Source organism: Palaemon carinicauda, chromosome 20 (genome assembly GCF_036898095.1).
Source record: "Palaemon carinicauda isolate YSFRI2023 chromosome 20, ASM3689809v2, whole genome shotgun sequence".
Classification (NCBI taxonomy): domain Eukaryota; kingdom Metazoa; phylum Arthropoda; class Malacostraca; order Decapoda; family Palaemonidae; genus Palaemon; species Palaemon carinicauda.
In genome coordinates this window covers 23,567,881-23,584,396 of record NC_090744.1, presented here as the reverse complement: position 1 = coordinate 23,584,396, position 16,516 = coordinate 23,567,881, and the positions used below count along the sequence as shown (strand labels likewise).

At 36.3% G+C, this 16,516-nt stretch overlaps 1 protein-coding gene across 1 annotated transcript in view; it reads left to right on the top strand.

Annotated features, from left to right (window-relative positions):
• Positions 1 to 8,161: 8,161 nt before the first annotated feature.
• Keap1 (kelch like ECH associated protein 1) overlaps positions 8,162 to 16,516 on the top strand; it is an 85,635-nt gene continuing 77,280 nt past the window's right edge. The window contains exon 1 of the mRNA XM_068394917.1: positions 8,162 to 8,885. The gene's annotated coding sequence lies outside the window, so the exon portion shown is untranslated. The remainder of the gene's footprint in view (positions 8,886 to 16,516) is intronic.

The window sequence follows — 16,516 nt, the reverse complement described above, 5'->3', positions numbered from 1 at the left end:
GCAAGGGGTCAGTTAAGGAGTCAAATATGTAAGGGGTTAAATATGCAAGGGGTCGAATAAGCAAAGGGGTCGAATAAGTATGCGATCAAATAAGCAAGGGATCGAATAAGTAAGGAGTCAAATATGTAAGGGGTTGAATATGCAAGGAGTCGAATAAGCAAAGGGGTCAAATAAATAAGCGATCGAATAAGCAAGGGATCGAATAAGTAAGGAGTCAAATATGTAAGGGGTTGAATATGCAAGGGGTTGAATATGCAAGGGGTCGAATAAGCAAAGGGGTCAAATAAGTATGCGCTCGAATAAGCAAGGGGTCAAATAAGTAAGAGGTTGAATATGCAAAGGGTCGAATAAGCAAGGGGGTCAAATATGCAAGGGGTTGAATAAGTAAATGATCGAAAGAGTGCTTGAATAAGCAAGGGTATAGAATAGACAAGGGTGTTGAATAAGCAAGCTGGTCGAATAAATAAGAAGTCGAATAAGAGATCAAATAAATAAGCGATCGAATGAGTTAATGATCGAATAAGTAATTGGTCACACAGTGTCAATTTTCACCTTGAAATTAAAGCCGAAGTAATCAGGTGTAAAACTGGTATAAAAGTGAAAAAAGTCTCATTGATTTTAGACACAGTGTCTAACGGTGATGAAGGGAAAACCCCAGTTTTAAACAGTTTTAAACGATAGTGGCTCATCTCTCTCTCTCTCTCTCTCTCCTCTCTCTCTCTCTCTCTCTCTCTCTCTCTCTCTCTCTCTCTCTCTCTCATTACTAAATGTCCTATCCTAATCTTGAAATCACTATCTTTATCTATAACCAAAATTTTCAGGTGGTCATTAAAACTGTTAAGCATCTGCAAGGGATATTAGCCCTACTTTTTGGCTATTTTAAAGCATTCAGTCTAGCCCATTCTGTTTCGCGAGTTATATCAAGTTGTAATAATCAATTTATTCCATAAATCAGCTGAATGTAAAACATATTTAAACTCTGTATTTATATGCGTGACCTACAATGAATAGCTGACGTAGCTGGCATATGAGCTCATTGCTTCTATTTCTAGCATTCAGAGTCACTGGATCACCTCTATACTAATGGATTTACACTGGCTGCCGATTAAAGCGAGAATTTAATTTAAAATATGTACAATAACCCACGGAGTTATCAGAACCGGGCGTCCAAAATACTCAAGAGAATTGCTACATATTGTGCAGCCAACAAATCGTGTCGACACGAGAATAGTTACAGATGGCTTCAAACTGTTGGAACCTATAGTCCATTTCTTTTAGTGAGGCAGTTTTGCACCGACTCGCAACGGTGCCCTCTTAGCTCGGAAAAGTTTCCTGATCGCTGATTAGTTAGAATTATCTTGTCCAACCAATCAGCGATCAGGAAACTTTTCCGAGCTAAAAAGGCACCGCTGCGAGTCGGTGCAAATATGCTTCGCTAAAAGAAATTGACTATAGATATATGTTTACTGTAGGCCCCATAGCCTTTAAATATGCGGCCCCGAGACAATATACCAAGCTCCCACGAAACATTCGAATGATTGAAGACATTAAGGCTTTCAAGAGGAAACTGAAGACTTTCTTATTTCATGAGTCTTTTGACAGTGACGATTTAACAGTATATGAACAATAAGCGATATGAAAAGTTAAATACTCCAAAGTTTTACCTTGTTCGTTTAGAGTCTAAACGAACAAGGTAAAACGACAGTGGAGGTCCTGTAGAGAGTGGGGTTCCCCTGCTGTATGGGACCGGAAAAAACAGCCATCAAAGTAAAGTAAGTAAAGTAAAAACAAGTAAGCCTACAATCCACACATCAAGTGTAAAAAAATGGAAAATTGTCACGAGACCAAAAGTTACGCAAAAAAATAAAGAAATACCTAACATGCAAGCAAAAACAATTAGGCCTACAACCTGAGCAAGTGCAAAAAAAGTATTGGAAAAATTATCAGCCTAGGGTTTAACGTCACGTCATGATGATTAGCACTTTGAGTCAATGTCCGGCTGATTGCTACCCGCAAAAGGATCTTATCATTATGAGAATGATATTCGAAGGTGGGTGGGTGAAGAGGGGGGGGGGGGGGGGGTGGGGGGGAGAAAATACATGGGAGTTCAGAGAGAATGGAAATCAAGGGTAGTTCCTATCGGGAAAAAATGATTGGAAACAAACTCTCAAACAAAGTGAAACTTATAATTATTAAAGAAAATGTAATAAGGTTTGTGTGGGTACACTTCTTACCTGCCTTCCAAAGGTTATTATGGTATCATCCCTAAAAATGAATTATCCTTCTGAAGGTTATTAAGGTATTATCCCTAAAAAAAAAATGGACTTTTATGAAGGAAAAGCCTTTGGCTCTGTGGAAGTATAGTAGTCACAATTTACATATTGTTATCTGCAGTGTACGTATAGCTCATATTATTATTATTATTATTATTTTTTTTTTTTTTTTTTTTTTTTTGCTAAGCTACATCTCTAGTTGGAAAAGCAGGATGCTATAAGCCCAGGGGCCCCGACAGGTAAAATAGCCCAGTAACGAAAGGAAACAAGGAAAAGTAAATATTTCAAGAACAGCAACAACATTAAAATAAATACTTCCTATATAAACTATAAAAACTTTAACACAACAAGAGGAAGAGAAATTAGAACAGTGTGCCCGAGTGTACCCTCAAGCAAGAGAACTCTAATCCAAGCGTAAGATGAAGAATTCAGTCCATGAAATTTCTCCAATTTAGACTCAAACTCAGTAATTCCTTCATCAGGAAATGTTAGAAATATACAACAAACACAGCATGAATCAACGGGAGAAATACGAGAATCACTACAAAGACTCAAAGGTCTCCCCAAGTCTCCCATTTTGCAAAATCCACAAGGATCAACTTGACCATCAGAAAACATATGTAATAGAATGATAAGAAATTATTGGACCATGCTAACTTTAGGACCATAACAAGAAAAAATCTACCTTTATATAAATAAAATTGTGGCTAAACCACACTTTATGTTTCTCTTACTAATACTTAACTTCCCAAACTATTCCCTACTATGGTTAGCTAGCTAACTGTCTTCGTTCTACTTTTAGCCATCTTTCCTATCAGCTAGAAAATAATATTGAATTAAAAGTTTAAACACGTGGAAAGCTGAAACCAAATCTTACTTTAACTTAGAATTGTATAAAAAAAATCAAACTATCATATGAGATTCTGAAACTTAATCTTTTTGTTTTTTTCAACTTAAAATTGTATATAAAAAAGCAAAGAATCACTTTAACACCATAACAGGAAAAACACTTTTTTTTTATTGGAGTCTGTACGAACTAAGCCATATAACAGACAAAATACGTGCTATAAAGGAGTATATCGCCAACGGAAGAACTAATTTTGCGGGGAATAACATTATTAACTACAGTCAATTCTTTTTAGCGAGGCAGATTTGCACCGACTCGCAAGGGTGCCCATCTAGCTCTGAAAAGTTTCCTGCTCGCTGATTGGTTGGACGAGATAATTCTAACCAATCAGATAGCAGGAAACTTTTCCGAGCTAAAAGGGCACCGCTGCGAATCGGTGCAAATGCGCCTCATTAAGAAAAATTGAATATAGAGGGGCACTCAGTAGAGTGCAGACCTCAGCCGCGCCAGATTATTTCTCGACCTTTTGCTCGACCTTGACGGTCGACCATAACATGTATTAATTGGCGTGGATTTTCATATCCTCAAATATGAACCAAGTTTGAAGTCTCTGTGACAACGAGGTCCAAACTTATAGCTGATTTCGCGAATTGGACATTTTGCTTGACCGCGACCTTGACCTTTGACCTTTATCTTCCAAAATTTAATAATTTCCAGCTTTTTACATAACAGTTAATCCCTTCAAGTTTCATTACGATTAGATTTGTGGCCAGGAAGTTGTTCACTAACAAACACACGCACACACAAACAGGAGGTAAAACATAACCTTCTTCTAACTTCGTTGGCGGGGGGTAACAACTCAATCAAAATTTCACAGGGTACGTGATCATGGTAAGCAAAGCAATTGGTTCTAAGTAAGTGATAGCGATAAAATTATAACAAAATGTGGTATTTAAGCTCATGACCACATACAAATCATCATCATCATCATCATCTCCTACACCTATTGGAGCAAAGAGTCTCGGTTAGATTTCGCCAGTCATTTCCAACTCTTCTAGTCCACAAATCACCTAAAGAGTTGGAAGACATAGGCCTACATGGCTGAGGACTATGAAACGCGAACTAGGAGATGATGAATGGAGAAGCATTCAAATATAGAAATAAAATATCAAAACCAAAGTTGTGTGCGTATATTGTACAATTGAGTTTTGACTTTTGATGGGGTGAAATTTCTTAAAGACAACTTTGCTTGTAGTTGATGTCATATCAAATTTCTCTGATTCTGAATGAATGAAATTTACAGAAAATTTTCGTTGGATTACGAATTACGAATTTTGCCTAATATTTTTATTGTAAATAATAACAAAATGCAGTTTTTAAAATATCAGCTCGAGTTTCAACTTTTTATTGTACCTACTAGACAAAGTTAATTCAGTCCTCCGATTAGCAGTAATAATAATAATAATATTAATAATAATAATAATAATAATAATGGAAATTGTAAAAAAGCTGTAGAAAGAAGATAAGACGATGGATTAATGAACTAAGAAAATTTGCAGGTATAAAATGACAAAAAGGCCTTAAACAGACGAAAGTGGAAAGGACATGTGTGAGGCCTTCGTGCTGCAGTGGACTAGTGACGCCTGATTATATATATATATACTATATATATTATATATATATATATATATATATATATATATATATATATATATATTATATATATATATATATCCATCCATCCATATACCAAGGCACTTCCCCCAATTTTGGGGGGTAGCCGACACCAACAATGAAACAAAACAAAAAGGGGACCTCTACTCTCTATGTTCCTTCAGCCTAATCAGGGACTCAACCGAGTTCAGCTGGTACTGCTAGGGTGCCACAGCCCAACCTCCCACATTTCCACCACAGATGAAGCTTCATAATGCTGACTCCCCCTACTGCTTGCTACCTCCGCGGTCATCTAAGGCACCGGAGGAAGCAGCAGGGCCTACTGGAACTGCGTCACAATCGCTCGCCATTCATTCCTATTTCTAGCACGCTCTCTTGCCTCTCTCACATCTATCCTCCTATCACCCAGAGCTTTCTTCACACCATCCATCCACCCAAACCTTGGCCTTCCTCTTGTACTTCTCCCATCAACTCTTGCATTCATCACCTTCGTTAGCAGACAACCATTTTCCATTCTCTCAACATGGCCAAACCACCTCAACACATTCATATCCACTCTAGCCGCTAACTCATTTCTTACACCCGTTCTCTCCCTCACCACTTCGTTCCTAACCCTATCTACTCGAGATACACCAGCCATACTCCTTAGACACTTCATCTCAAACACATTCAATTTCTGTCTCTCCATCACTTTCATTCCCCACGACTCCGATCCATACATCACAGTTGGTACAATCACTTTCTCATATGGAACTCTCTTTACATTCATGCCCAACCCTCTATTTTTTACTACTCCCTTAACTGCCCCCAACACTTTGCAACCTTCATTCACTCTCTGACGTACATCTGCTTCCACTCCACCATTTGCTGCAACAATAGACCCCAAGTACTTAAACTGATCCACCTCCTCAAGTAACTCTCCATTCAACATGACATTCAACCTTGCACCACCTTCCCTTCTCGTACATCTCATAACCTTACTCTTACCCACATTAACTATCAACTTCCTTCTCTCACACACCCCTTCCAAATTCTGTCACTAGGTCGGTCAAGCTTCTCTTCTGTGTCTGCTACCAGTACAGTATCATCCGCAAACAACAACTGATTTACCTCCCATTCATGGTCATTCTCGCCTACCAGTTTTAATCCTCGTCCAAGCACTCGAGCATTCACCTCTCTCACCACTCCAACATACAAGTTAAACAACCACGGCGACATCACACATCCCTGTCTCAGCCCCACTCTCACCGGAAACCAATCACTCACTTCATTTCCTATTCTAACACATGCTTTACTACCTTTGTATAAACTTTTCACTGCTTGCAACAACCTTCCACCAACTCCATATAACCTCATCACATTCCACATTGCTTCCCTATCAACTCTATCATATGCTTTCTCCAGATCCATAAACGCAACATACACCTCCTTACCTTTTGCTAAATATTTCTCGCATATCTGCCTAACTGTAAAAATCTGATTCATACAACCCCTACCTCTTCTAAAACCACCCTGTACTTCCAAGATTGCATTCTCTGTTTTATCCTTAATCCTATTAATCAATACTCTACCAATACACTTTTCCAACTACACTCAACAAACTAATACCTCTTGAATTACAACACTCATGCACATCTCCCTTACCCTTATATAGTGGTACAATACATGCACAAACCCAATCTACTGGTACCATTGACAAAACAAAACACATATTAAACAATCTCACCAACCATTCAAGTACAGTCACACCCCCTTCCTTCAACATCTCAGCTTTCACACCGTCCATACCAGATGCCTTTTCCTACTCTCGTTTCATCTAGTGCTCTCCTCACTTCATCTATTGTTATCTCTCTCTCATTCTCATCTCCCTATCACTGGCACCTCAACACCTGGAACAGCAATTATATCTGCCTCCCTAATTATCCTCAACATTCAGCAAACTTTCAAAATATTCCGCCCACCTTTTCCTTGCCTCCTCTCCTTTTAACAACCTTCCATTTCCATCTTTCACTGTCTCTTCAATTCTTGCGCCAGCCTTCCTTACTCTCTTCACTTCTTTCCAAAACTTCTTCTTATTTCTCTTCATATGACTGACCCAATCCCCTGACCCCACCTCAGGTCAGCTGCCCTCTTTGCCTCACGTACCTTGCGCTTTACTTCCCACCTTTTTCTCTCTATATTTTTCATACTTCTCTATACTATTACTCTGCAGCCATTCTTCAAAAGCCCTCCTTTTCTCTTCCACTTTCACCTTCACTCCTTCATTCCACCATTCACTGCCCTTCCCTCATGCTGCCTCCAACAACCTTCTTGCCACATACATCACTTGCAATCCCAACAAAATTTTCTTTTACTAACTTCCACTCCTCCTCTAAATTACCAGTTTCTCTTACTCTCACCTCATCATATGCCATTTTCAACCTTTCCTGATATTTACTTTTTACCCCCGGTTTTATTAGCTCTTCAATCCTCACTACCTCCCTTTTACATCCACCTACTCTACTCTATTCCCCCTCTCTTTTTGCTACAACTAATTTTCCTTCCACCAAAAAATGATCAGACATACCGTTAGCCATACCCCCTAAACACGTGCACGTCTTTCAATCTTCCAAACATTCTTTTAGTTACCAACACATAATCCATTAATGCCCTTTCTACTAATCTTCCATTTGCCACTCTTACCATGTATACTTATTTTTATCTTTCTTTTTAAAGAAGCTAGCACTTATTACCATCTCTTGTTCAACACACATGTCTACCAGTCTCTCACCACTCTCATTTTCACCTGGTACGCGCCATACTTACCAATGACACCTTCTACCTCTCCAGCGCCCACTCTAGCATTTAAGTCACCCATATATATATATATATATATATATATATATATATATATATATATATATATATATATAATATATATATATATATATATATAAATGTGTATGTGTGTAAAATAGTAAGAACACTGGGTTATTAAGAAATAACTTTTCTTGTTACAAATATCCACAAAATCTAAATATATATATATATATATATATATAGTATATATATATATATATATATATATATATATATATATAATATGTTAACTGTTTGCAAGGATATATCATAAAATATATTTTGTAATTTGTATGTCATTGTTGTTATCGAAATTAAAAGGCCACCCCCCACAAAAAAAAATTGAAAAAATATGACCATAGCATTTTGTGATTTAATATTGCAACTGAAAATCAACTAGCTTAGAAACCTAACAACAAAAAATGCAGAGAACGTAGTCCTACGGTATTTTCAAAATTAAAACACACGTGAACAAACTCAACTACTTACATGACCGGAAGAAAAACATTAATTTTGGACCAACATCCGAACAAGGCGTGAACATGTGACGTCATCCACCGGTAAAAGAATGTTTCATTAACAACTGCAACGGCATCATGACTTCAATATTTTTTCGCTTTCCTAAATTCATTGTGATCTTTAGCAGCGGAAGAAACACTTGTTACAGTGTCAAACTGATTACGGCCCAGTTTGGTTGCGAAGCTGTCATTTCTGTCATCATTGTTCAATCCTAAATGGCGTTCAAATATTGGTACAATAATTATATCAACGCTTATCTTTGATGATACGACTGTACAGTGTCGAAAGACTTGCACACGGTCCAGCCACTTAAGCCTGGAAAACGCTGAGCTTAGCCTGAGACAATGAATCTACTATAGTCTACAAGTCAGCATTTAACGGTGGTATGTACTATCTCATCGGGTGCATGAACATGATGAACTAATCAGCTGGGAGATCACAAACGAGTCACTATCACTAGTTCAAGAACACTACCGGCTAGCGGCTAGCGCTGCTCAGTGTCAATCGAACAGTGGCTGAGTAAGGTTGTGAGAAGGTCTTCCTTTCGTCAAATGATTCCACGAACTGTTAATATACGAGGGAGAAAATGTCTTAACTACGTGCTTCCGAGAGGAAACTACTGAAGTGTCAAAATGAATGTACTCCCGTCGTAGGTGATTTTAAACACTGGAAATATATGTGAATTTTTTGTATCTTCATTAAGAACGATAATTTTCAGGTGAAAACGTTATCAGGTAAGAAAACACGACTATTTGGTAGATGTAGATCTATAAGTCAGATTTATATATATATCTTTTATTATAATAATTATATCGAATTTCAGAGCAACGAATCATATAAGAAATGTAATTTGTAAATTACATTTCATTATTGTAGATAGAATTAATTTTCCTTTGCCAATTATAGGACATACGGTGCATGTGTGATGTGATCCTTACGTTCAGAATTGTCCTAGTCCAACACGGATTTTTCCCTTATTTCATCGCTAATTCTTAATAATCTGTACAGTTTTATTGAATTACATATGCAAAATAAACATAATTATTACTAGTTAAGTTAGTTAATGAAAAATATTAGGCGATTTAATTTATATATTACATTACTTCCCGGTCATACTTAGAAAATAATAACAATATACTTGATTGAATTCTCTCTCTCTCTCTCTCTCTCTCTCTCTCTCTCTCTCTCTCTCTCTCTCTCTCTCTCCTCTCTCCTCTCTCTCTCTCTCTCTCTCTCTCTCTCTCTTTAACCCTTAAACTAATTTTATTTTATTAATACTAATGGTAATAGTCTGATGACTATGAAGCGTGAAGTAGGAGATGATGAATGGAGAAGTATTGATTTAAAATCTCAAGATAGAGACGACTGGCGAAATCTAACCGAGGCCCTTTGCGTCAATAGTCGTAGTAGATGATGATGATGAATATTAATGATAAATCGTGCTTTATTTAACTGGTTAATTCATGAGTCTTTATTAAATACCGTTTGTAAATTGCAAAAAAAAAAAAAATCACGATATTTTTTTGAAAATATTTATCAATTTCTTTCAAATCACGATCGTTATAATTTTCTAGTTTTTTCAAATCACAAATCACAAGACCGTTATTTCTGTGTATGACGAACACAATGTTGCCATTGTAGCAGAGTGCGGAATGTGATTTATTATTATTATTATTATTTTTCAAGTTTCGCCGTAACCATGACAGGGCTAATCCTAGGGGTGGCCTTATCATTGTCCGTTTAAAAGGTTTGAGGCCCGGTGTGGGATACCATATTTTTGTCCTCTCTCTCTCTCTCTCTCTCTCTCTCTCTCTCTCTCTCTCTCTCTCTCTCTCTCTCTCTCCTCTCTCTCTCATATTTATTATACCACCACAATGCAATTGGATTATAGCTGATCCTCGATGAGCCAATATCCTAAACCCATTCATAAGATTATCTCTCTCTCTCTCTCTCTCTCTCTCTCTCTCTCTCTCTCTCTCTCTCTCTCTCTCTCTCTCTCTCTCTTCCTATACACATAGATATTAGTTATTTGTGAGCGTTTGAATGTTATCTCTACGCTGACTTAGTCCAATACTTTGTAGCTCTTTTTCCTTGTGAGTTGTGAGAGCTGTGGATTGAAAGTTCTGGTCCTCTAGTTATTATTATTATTATTATTTGCTAAGCTACAACCCTTGTTAATTATCAAGGGACTGCTCTCTTATCGGTAATAGGTCATCGCACAAGTCACCGTGACTTGTTCTTTAGACAGCCACTCATATTAGCAGCAAATGTTTTCATGTTGAACAGACTGAATAAGCCTTTTTATAGTTCATATATGAAATATATGTTTTAATGTTGTTACTGTTTTTAAAATATTTTATTTAATTGTTCATTATTTCTCATATCGTTTATTTCCTTATTTTCTTTCCTCACTGGTCTATTTTTTCCTTTTGGAACCCTTGGGCTTATAGCATCTTGTTTTTCCAACTAGGGTGGTAGCTGAGCTAATAATAATAATAATAATAACAAGAGGTTGGGCAGGGCACCAGCCACCCGTTGAGATACTACCGCTAGAGAATTATGGGGTCCTTTGACTGGCCATACAGTACTTCATTGGATCCTTCTTTCTGGTTACGGTTTACTTTCCCTTTGCCTACACATACACCGAGTAGCCTGGCCTATTCTTTACATATTCTCCTCTGTCCTCATACTATACCTGACAACACCGAGATTACCAAACAATTCTTCTCTCAAGGGGTTAACTACTCTTCTCTTGGTAAAGTTAGAAGAGACTCTTTAGCTATGGTAAGCAGCTCTTCTAGGAGAAGGAAACTCGAAAATCAAACCATTGTTCTCAAGTCTTGGGTAGTGCCATAGCCTCTGTACCACGGTCTTCCACTATCTTTGGTTAAAGATCTCTTGCTTGAGGGTACACTTTGGCTCGCTGTTCTATCTAGTTTCTTTTCTTCTTGTTTTGTTCAAGTTTTTGTGGTTTATATGGGAGATATTTATTTTGATGCTGCTGTTCTTGGAATATTTTATTTTTCCTCGTTTCCTTTCCTCACTGGGCTATTTTTCCAGTTGGGGCCCTGGGTTTGTAGCGTCCTGCTTTTCCAACTGGGTTTGTGGCTTGCATGTGATAGTAATAGTAGTAGTAATAGGCCTATCTATATTCTATTTTGTGAAACTTCAAATAACTAAACAAGTTTCCAAGTCAGGAAAGGGCATAAGGAACGTTCGCTTTCTGGCGCGCAAAGATTATACTATTGTTATGTGGTTACAAGTCTCACAGAAGTGAACCATGGTCGGTTAGAATACAGTTGGATTTGCGGAGCATCGTTTTCTAGACGCGTCTTTGTGTCAGCCTCTGGAATTATTAAATACAATGGGGGAATCCCCCTCAAATGTTATTATGAATATGTTGACAAATGCAACGATAGTGTCAGATGCTCTTATTAATATAGGTTTTATATTCATTTAAAGATGATGGTCTAACGTTCTCCCGGTGAACTCTCACCTTTTCCTTATGGCTTGTGATGAGAGAGAGAGAGAGAGAGAGAGAGAGAGAGAGAGAGAGAGAGAGAGAGAGAGAGAGACTATTGCTATTATAATTTTAGTTTTTCTTTAATTTGCAATTAATCGAATTCAGAGTAATTTTTAGATAAACATTTAAGCAGTGGCTACTTCTATTTCATAATAACGATATAGTTGCATATCTCGCTGTTGGGATGAAGGACGCCGGTGAGTGGTACAACACATGAACATACGCTAAGCGATGCCAGGCAGGGTAGCCGATCAGGACTTGGTCTACCCTAAAGCCAAAGAAAAAGCCCTTCCCCCAAAAAAGGCAACCGTGCTTACAAAAATGGGAAGAAAGACATTAACAGAAGATGATATTTACTTGAATAAGATATTTGTAGTACACAAAACGACCAAGGGGCCTGGAGCATTCGAAAGTTGTGTCTAGATGTGACACAAAATCTTTCTATTATTATTATTATTATTATTAGCCAAGCTAAAACCCTAGTTGGTAAAGCAAGATGCTATAAGCCCAGGGGCTCCAACAGGGAAAAATAGCCCAGTGAGGAAAGGAAATAAATAAATGATGATTTTCTAATGCAAATCGTCTTTTCCCAGGCTAGGGCTCGTGTTGACTATTTCATTGTGATGGTTGATAAACCCAGATAACAAACATGGGCATAAACTTCGTACCATCAACCACAAATTAAAAACCATAGCTGTATAAACACCCTGTTCTTGAATGAGAATGTAGTTTTACCTTTGGCCGCGAAGTTGGAAGGAGGATGTGTGTGTGTGTTTGTGAACAACTTCCTGGCCACAATTTTAATCGTTGAGAAATGAAATTTCCAGGGATAAAACTGTTATGAGCTAAGCTGGAAAGATTAAATTTTTTAAGGTCAAGGTCACGCTTAAGCAAATTGCTCAATACATATAATCAGCCATGAGTTTGGACATGGTTGTCACAGAGACCTCAAACTTGGTTCATATTTGAGTGTATGAAAATCCACGCCAATTAATACACATAAAGGTCCAATTAGGATTGTAGCTTAACAAGAAATCGATGCTGTCACTGATTGTAATAAATTTGAGTAGAGGATTTGACATAGTCGTTCATTTCTTATCAGAGATAGTAGAGATTCAATATTAAGGACAGAATTTGGTTGGGAATTCGCTGATGTTAATAAGGAACTTCAAGTTGTATAAAAAATACAATGTACCAAACTTTCAGCTGGGCCCCACAAGACACTAGAAGAGTTTGAAGATCTAGGCCTACATGGCTAAGGATTATGAAGCGTGAAGTAGATGATGAATTGGGGAAGTATTGAATTAAAAGCCCAAAATATAGACGACTGGCGAAATCTAACCGAGGCCCTTTCCGTCAATAGGCCTAGGAGATAATGATGATGAGGTTTGTAGGCCTATATTGTACGAAACTGAAGTTTTTTTTGTTTCTGAAATTTTCGACACATTTTGTTGAAATATTTGACACATTTTGTTAAAATATTCGACACATTATGGTAAATTATTTAACAAGTTTTTCTTAAGTATTCGACTCGCTTTGCTGATATATTCTACACATTTTGTTGAAATATTCGACACGGTTGTCTTCAATATTTAACCCATTTTGTTGAAAGATTCGCCTTTTTTTTTCTTAAATATCGACACCGTTTGCTGAAATATAAGACGTTTTACTGAAATATTCGTCATATTTTTATTAAATATGCGACACATTTTTATGAAATAATCGATACATTTCTGAAATATTCGACCAAATTTTTCTAATAATTCGACACATTTTTTCCTAAATATTCGACATTTTTTCCTAAATATTCGACATTTTTTTCTAGAATATTTGACAAACTTTTCTTAAGTATTGGACACATTTCCTCGTGAAATAATCGATACATTTTGTTGAAATATTCGACACATTTTGTTGAAATATTCAACACATTTTGTTGAAATATTCGACTCATTTTGTTGAAATATTCGACAAATTTTGTGGAAATATTCGACAAATTTTGTGGAAATATTCTACACGTTTTGTTGAAATATTCGACAAATTTTGTGGAAATATTCGACACATTTTGTGGAAATATTCGACAAATTTTGTGGAAATATTCGATACATTTTGTGGAAATATTCGACACATTTTGTTGAAATATTCGACAAATTTTGTTGAAAATATTCGACACATTTTGTTGAAATATTCGACACATTTTGTTGAAATATTCGACACATTTTGTTGAAATATTCGACACATTTTGTTGAAATATTCGACACATCTTGTTGAAATATTCGACATATTTTGGTGAAATATTCGACACATTTTGGTGAAATATTCGACACATTTTGTTGAAATATTCGACACATTTTGTCGAAATATTCTACGCATTTTCTTTAAACAATCAACCCATTTTACTGAAATATTCGAGTGACCGATTAAAACAAAACAAAAAAGAAATGTTATCATAGATAACTATTATCAGCTGTCCACCTTAATGACTGCGCATTCTCGCAATTCTTCAATAATCTATGAGCGCAATCTTCTAACTTTCAAGCACGGAGAGAGAGAGAGAGAGAGAGAGAGAGAGAGAGAGAGAGAGAGAGAGAGAGAGAGAGAGAGAGAATTTGGACACAAGGAAATAGAGATAGATTGAAGAATAGACAATATTGGTTATAATTTTTCATGAGAGAGAGAGAGAGAGAGAGAGAGAGAGAGAGAGAGAGAGAGAGAGAGAGAGATTAATAATAATAATAATAATAATAATAATTATAATACTTTATTTCCAAATAAATACATTGGGTATTATACATTATTTATAAAGCAACATATAGAATAGTGTGTGTGTGTGTGTGTGTGTGTGTGTGTGTGAGAGAGAGAGAGAGAGAGAGAGAGAGAGAGAGAGAGAGAGAGAGAGAGAGAGAGAGAGAGAGTAGTAATAATAATGATAATAATAATTTTAATACTTTATTTCCAAATAAATACATTGGGTATTATACATTATTTATAAAGCAACATATAGAATAGTGTGTGTGTGTGTGAGAGAGAGAGAGAGAGAGAGAGAGAGAGAGAGAGCTAAAGCAAAGACAAAAATAATTCGCACGTAAGTAAAGTAGGTTCACAGCATTTTGCATACGAACGTATGAGAGAGAGAGAGAGAGAGAGTTTGAGAGAGTGAGTGAGTAAGTGAGTAGAGTTCAATGACCTCTCTCCTCGTTCCCGAGATGTCAATCACCTTTATTCTTCTTCCTCGCTCGTGATATTTCCGGTGTCGTTGTAATAGTGAGTTGGCAGTTTTTCATTCCATTTTTTTTGCTTTATTTCTTTTTTCTTTTTTTTTTGTAATCGTTTTTATAATGGTTTCGCCAATTTTCATTCAGCCGAGTCTTAACCTTTGTTCAACATGTGTTTTTGTGTCAGGCAAATTTTTTTTTTTTTTTTTTTTTGCTGACTAATGGTTATTTTTTGGGGGGTGGGATTTGAAGATGGTCTCACTCTCACCCACAAAATTTCCATTCTCTCTCTCTCTCTCTCTCTCTCTCTCTCTCTCTCTCTCTCTCTCTCTCTCTCTCTCTCTCTCTCTTATATATATATATATATATGGAAACATATATATATATATATATATATATTATATATACATATGTATATATATACACACACGTACTGTATATATATATATATATATATATATATATATATATATATATATATATATATATATATATATATGAGAGATATACGATTATATATATATATATATATATATATATATATATATATATATATATATATATATATATATATATATATTATATTAGATTGGCAATATATCCACTTCAGAGTAATTTATATCTTTTTTTGCCACTTAACCAATGGCTATTTCTATTTGATAAGCAGATTACAGAGATCCATAAGAAATTCCATACACCATTCACCCGTACCGACATAAGGCCTAGGGCACAAAACAGCGCTCACATAATATGCTCTCTTTTCTAAATCATCTCACGAGTCGTGGCCGGTGAAGAAACGCATGAGCAGTCGTTTCATCCTTGTCTAAAGAGTTCTTCTCTCAGCCTTTCTTTTTCCGCTTTCTTGCTCAATAATTCTCATCCTTGTTTCGCTTTCACTTCATCCTTCCGTATTCTGTTCATATCCAAGAGCATACAGTTAAGTAGGTCAGTTATCTAATGTCTGTGAGCTGACCCCTTCAACCGACTTTGTATTTTTCAACTTTACAACGTTCCGTTAGAACAAACGGAAAAATTGTGTCGGCCTTCTAAAGTAGTGCGGGAGTCTCTCTCTCTCTCTCTCTCTCTCTCTCTCTCTCTCTCCAGGTGCAAAAGGTTGCATGTAAGACTCAGCATGACTTTGCTATTCGTCGTGGATGCTGGTCCTATTACTACGGGGTGCATTGCTGTGTTTTTTGGTAACCGCTCCGGCTAGTTGCTGATAATAGTACATGATGGTAATAATCTCCCCTATATAATAAAGAGCAAATGTCTATATATATATATATATATATATATATATATATATATATATATATATATATATATATATATATATATATATATATATATATATATTTTTGGGCTCAAGCCATGTCGTCCTGATGGAAGTTCCTATACTTACTTTTACTTTTACTTTTTAGAGGTTTATTTCTCGCCCTCCATCAAACACTAAAGGTCTGTTCAGGCGGGCCTTGGTGTATGAAAAAATAATTCCTTTCCAGTTAATATTTTGCTCTGTATCGTTATCAGTTATTTCGCTAGCATTTGTATTCAGGCTTAATAGTTTTCAGGTCACTATTATAACACTTTCTAAAAAGATAAGTCTTCAGGTTTTTCTTGAAGGCAGCCA